The following is a 5,751-nucleotide window of genomic DNA, read 5'->3' on the forward strand; positions in this document are numbered from 1 at the left end:
AGAAAAAAAAACAAAAACTAAAAACAAACCAACGGTGGGTTGCCTCCCACCAAGCGCTAGAGTTAGAGTCTCCAGCCCGACTTCAGATCTGAACTTCAGCAAGGGTTGTGCAGAGCTTGAGACTCCACTTCCATAGTCTGACTCTGGTGCTCGTAGTATGGTTTCACTCGATGGCCATTCACTCTGAAACTCTCCTTCGTGTTTTCATTGAATAGCTCAACGGCACCATGCTCAAACACTTCCTTAAGTAAAAACGGACCACTCCATCGAGATTTCAGCTTACCCAGGAACAACTTCAGTCGAGAATTGAATAAGAGCACCTTCATCCCGGGGCAAAGCTTCTTATGGCAGATACGGCGGTCATGGAGTCGCTTCACTTTGTCCTTGAAGATCCTCGCATTCTCATATGCCTCATTGCGTAGCTCATCTAACTCCTCCATTTGCAGTGTGCGCTGCTTCACGGCAGAGTCCAAGTCATAGTTGGCAGCTTTGATCGCCCAATAAGCTTTGTGCTCTATCTCCACCGGCAGATGGCAAGCCTTGCCGTATACTAAACGGTATGGACTCATCCCAAGCACGCCCTTGAAGGCAGTTCGGTATGCCCAGAGAGCGTCATTCAACTTTGCGGACCAGTCCTTGCGCGAGGGCTGCACCGTTTTCTCCAAAATCCCCTTGATTTGCCGATTCCTCGTCTCGGCTTGTCCAGAGGTTTGTGGATGATATGGTGTTGCAACCTTGTGCGTGATCCCATTCTTCTTCATGAGCTTTGCAAACAACTTATTGCAGAAGTGCTGGCCTCCATCGCTAATGATAGCTCTAGGAAATCCGAATCTAGAAAGAATGTTCTCTTGCACAAACTTAAGCACCACATTAGAATCACATGTCCGCGTGGGGATAGCCTCAACCCATTTGGACACGTAATCTACAGCAAGTAAAATATATTGAAACCCATGCGAAGTAGGAAATGGCCCCATGAAATCAATGCCCCACACGTCCAAAATTTCGACAATTAAAATGCTTTGGAGGGGCATCTCATTCCTGCGGCCAATATTTCCTACTCTCTGACACCGATCGCAAGCAAGAGTGAAGGTGTGTGCATCTTTGAAAATGGAAGGCCAAAACAAACCAGATTGAAGAATTTTATGTGCTGTTTTCTGCCCCCCAAAGTGTCCACCACAATGATCCTCATGGCACATTTTTAACACTTGTTGTTGCTCCTCTGTCGGCACACACCGTCGAATGACATCATCCTTTCCAAGCTTGAAAAGGTGAGGAATCTCCCAATAATAGTGTCTGCATTGAGCTAAAAATCTCTTTCTTTCCTGCGATGTCAGCTCAGGCCGTAGAATACCACAAACTAAGTAATTGACAATATCTGCATACCAGGGCTCGACACTCGCAGGGCTGCTCTGAACAGCGCTGAGTTCAGCAGAGCTGGTCAGAGTGGAGCTGTCTTCGAATCTGCGCTGGAGATGTCGGCTCCTCTGCTCTGGTACCGACTCCTCTGCTCTAGCATGGGCAGAGTGGATCTCGGCAGTGCTGCTCTTATCAAGGGTTAATGCATATGTATGCTCAAAAGGAAAAGATTCAGGGATGCAATTGAGACTCGATTCTATCAGATTCTTATCCAATCGGGAAAGGTGGTCAGCTAGGTGATTCTCGCTCCCTTTCCTATCCCTGATCTCTACATCAAACTCTTGCAACAGTAAGACCCAACGGATGAGACGAGCTTTAGCCTGAGGTTTAGTCATCAAGTAACGAAGTGCAGCATGGTCACTATGGACAATGACCTTAGACCCAATGATGTATGCTCGAAATTTATCTAAGGCAAAGACCACAGCAACCATCTCTTTTTCAGTAGTGGTGTAATTTACTTGTGCACTATTCAGAGTTAAACTAGCATAGTAAATCACACGTAACATCTTATCCACACGCTGACCTAGCACCGCTCCTACAGTAGAGTTAGACGCATCACACATAATCTCAAAGGGCAATGACCAATCAGGCGCAATTACAACCGGGGCAGAGCTCAACTTAAGTTTCAATGTTTCAAAGGCATGCATGCAAGAGTCATCGAAATTAAAAGGAACATCCTGAGCTAGCAGTTTGCATAGAGGTTGGCTAATTTTAGAGAAATCTTTAATGAAACATCGATAAAAACCGGCGTGACCTAAGAAACTCCTAATCCCTTTGACATCAATAGGGGGTGGCAACTTTTGGATTACCTCCACCTTAGCTCTGTCGACCTCTAGTCCATGCTTAGACACCACATGACCCAAGACAATCCCACGAGTAACCATGAAATGACTCTTTTCCCAACTCAAAGTTAGGCCACTTTCAATACACCTTTTCAACACAACATCAATCTTAGTTAAACAATCATGAAAAGACTGCCCAAAAACCGAAAAATCATCCATAAAAACCTCCACGCATTTACCAATCATATCAGAGAATATAGACATCATGCATCGTTGAAACGTCCCGGGCGCATTGCACAATCCGAACGGCATCCTCTTCCATGCAAATGTCCCAAAAGGCGTGGTGAATGCAGTCTTGACTTGATCTTCCGGTGCGATTGCGATTTGGTAGTATCCTGACAAACCATCTAGAAAACAATAAAAATCATGTCCTGCTAAACGGTCTAACATTTGATCAACAAAAGGAAGAGGAAAGTGATCCTTTTTGGTGACGGCATTGAGTTTCCTGTAGTCGACGCACATCCGCCATCCCGTGGTAGGGCGCGTCGGTACCAACTCCATCTTGTCATTGCGCAGAACTGTCATTCCTCCTTTCTTTGGCACGACATTCACCGGGCTCACCCACTCACTATCGGCAACTGAATAGATAATCCCTTCGGCAAGAAGCTTAAGGATTTCCTTGCGCACAACCTCCGTCAGCATAGGGTTCAAGCGTCGCTGGGCATTTCGCTTGGGTGTAGCTCCTTCTTCTAGGTTGATCCTGTGCATGCATGTGGCTGGACTAATGCCACGTATGTCACCTATGCTCCATCCCAGCGCTGCTTTGTTTCTCTTCAACACCTCGAGCAGCGCCTCTTCTTGCTCTAGAGTCAGAGTAGACGAGATGATGACTGGCTTCTCATTTCCGTCTTCTAAAAAGACATACTTGAGATTGGTTGGGAGTTCCTTCAATTCGAGTGCTGGTTTCCTTGCCCCCACCTGTTCCTCCTCTAAGCTGGGCAATGCAGGTTTGGGCAGTGCAGGATTGCTGGGCAGGTCAGCGCTGCTAGGGCTGAAGTCAGAGCAGCGAAGCTCTCGTGTCAGAGCAGCGCCGAACTCTTCAGCTTCCCGCGCTAGTTCTTCCATGTCTGCTGATCCAGCGCAAACTTCCTCGCATTCCTGCTCCTGTAAAAATACCTTCTCAACCAAGCCATTAATAGCATCTATATATGAGCATTCATTCATAAGGTTGACCGAAGGCATAGCCCGATTTTCATGCACTGAGAAAGACACCGACTCCCCCAACACTGACATTTTAATAGTTCCATTTTTTACATCAATCAACGTGTTAGTGGTCGCCATAAAGGGCCTTCCTAATAGCAAAGTATGATCTCTACCATTCTCGTGCACATCCCCAATCTCCAGTACGACAAAATCAACGGGCACTATCAGACCCCCGACTCTAACTAGGATATCTTCTACTATACCACGGGGATACCTGACGGACCTATCAGCAAGTTGGAGGCACATGCGAGTAGATTTTAAATTACCTAACTCTAATTGTTGATAAATAGAGTAAGGCATCAAGTTAATCCCAGCCCCCAGATCCAACATACCCGTGGCTTCCTTACCATTTCCCAAAGCAATATTAATCACAAAACTACCTGGATCGCGTTGCTTTGGTGGCAAAGATTGTTGCATGATTGCGTTTGCAACTTCGGAGACCAACACCTTCTCATTGTCACCGAACCTTCTTTTGTTGGATGCCAATTCCTTGAAGAATTTCACATATGCAGGCACATTTCGGATCACATCAAGAAGAGGCAAATTCACATTTACCTTGGCCAACATGTTGTAGAATTCTTCAAACTGACGGTCCTGCTTCTCGTTTCTCAATCTGTTCGGAAAAGGAATCGGTGGTCGATATGGTGCAGTAGCTTTGTGGAGCTTGACCTCCTTCTCCTTCTCTCCTTCCTTTTGCTTGTCTGCCGTCTCTCCATCAGTCGGGCTGGTCAGCGCTAAGCTCGGCAACTCTGGTCTAGGTTGGACAGAACTCGGCAGATGTGCTCTGGTCATGGTAGAGTTTGGCTGCTCTGCGCTGGTGAAAGCAGATCTCGGCTGCTCGGCGCTGGTCAAGGTAGAGTTCGGCTGCTCTGCACTGGTCAAATTAGGAACCTCCACTTTGTTATCCACCATCTTACCACTGCGAAGAACAGTTACAGCAAGAGCTTGATGCGTCTGAGCAGGTTGACCATGAAACTTCCCGGGTTGCTGTTGTTGTTGGATTTGATTCAAGGCACCGGAAAGTTGTCCAACCGTAGTCTCGAGCCTTTTGATCGTAGAAGCTTGAGACTCTATACTTTGTTTGCTCATCTCCATAAAGGCTTGTAGTGTTTCTTCGAGCGTGGATTTTTGTGGTGGAATCGACGGCGTATTCTGTTACGGAATGGATTGCTGTTGTTGGTATTGTGGTCTGTATGGTTGAGAAGGCCCCTGCGGTGGTGGGAAATACTGTTGTTGTTGATAGCCCATCTGGGGTGGTCGACGGAATTGATTCCCCCCAAAATTTTGATTTCCCCATCCTCCAATCGGCTGACTCCTCCATCCTCCAATGATATTTTGTGGACCTTGATTCATGCTCTGGCTATATGGTCTGTTCTGCACTTGATTGTAGGTTTGGAATCCTTGTGCTGCATAGACCTCAGCTTGTCCTTCCGGGGTAAACTCTCCCATTCTATGGCACTCATTAGCTCCATGGCTGAAATCTCCACAGATACCACACGGCTCAACATAATGTATGGCTGGGTTCTGCGGAGTTGACATTGGCAGAGCTGGATTCGGTTGAGTTATCATCGGCGGCGCTGAGCTCTGAACTGGAGAATTTTCCATCTTTTCCATCTTGAGCTGTTGAACTTCTCGCATGATCGAAGCCAATTGTTGCTGCATCTCGAACTGATTTGTCACAGCACTGGCTTCAACTCTTCTTCCACGGACGGACTTCTGTTGGGAGCTTTCGGCCAAGGTCTTGAAAATTTCTTTCAGGTCTGCAGCTGTCTTCCGAGCTATGTTTCCTCCTGCCGTGCTATCCACCATAAATTGGGCAGTTTGTACTAACCCATCGTAGAAGAACTGCATCAACATGACATTAGTGAACTGATGTTGAGGGCATTGGCGGATGAGTTCTTCATATCTTTCCCAAGCTTCATGGAAAGGTTCGTCCGCTCCTTGGGTGAACTCCATTATTTTCGTTCTCAGCTCCTGTGTCTTGTGACTTGGGTAGTATTTCAGCATGAATTTTTCACAAGCATCTCCCCACGTAGTGATAGAGTTGGGCGGCAGAGATAGCATCCACATCCTCGCCCGGTCTTTAAGTGCGTAGGGGAAGCACTTGAGCTTGAGTTGATCCTCCGTAAGAGTAAGTAGAGGGATTGTTTGCACTTGTGTGCAAAAATCCCGGATGAATTGCAGCGCATCCTCGCTTGGCATCCCGTGGAATACCGGCAGCAGATTCGAATCATTAGGTTTGAGATTGTAGTTTCTCACAGCAGCGGGGAGCACGATTGCCGACGTGTTG

General features: G+C 47.0%; 1 non-coding gene across 1 annotated transcript; it reads left to right on the plus strand.

Moving 5' to 3' along the window:
• Nucleotides 1–5,328: 5,328 nt before the first annotated feature.
• LOC130991120 (small nucleolar RNA R71) lies at nt 5,329–5,434 on the plus strand. The gene has a single exon (XR_009091083.1). It is a non-coding gene; the product is annotated as a small nucleolar RNA R71 (small nucleolar RNA).
• Nucleotides 5,435–5,751: the final 317 nt, after the last annotated feature.

This window comes from Salvia miltiorrhiza, chromosome 6 (assembly GCF_028751815.1).
Source record: "Salvia miltiorrhiza cultivar Shanhuang (shh) chromosome 6, IMPLAD_Smil_shh, whole genome shotgun sequence".
In the NCBI taxonomy this organism is placed as follows: Eukaryota; Viridiplantae; Streptophyta; class Magnoliopsida; order Lamiales; family Lamiaceae; genus Salvia; species Salvia miltiorrhiza.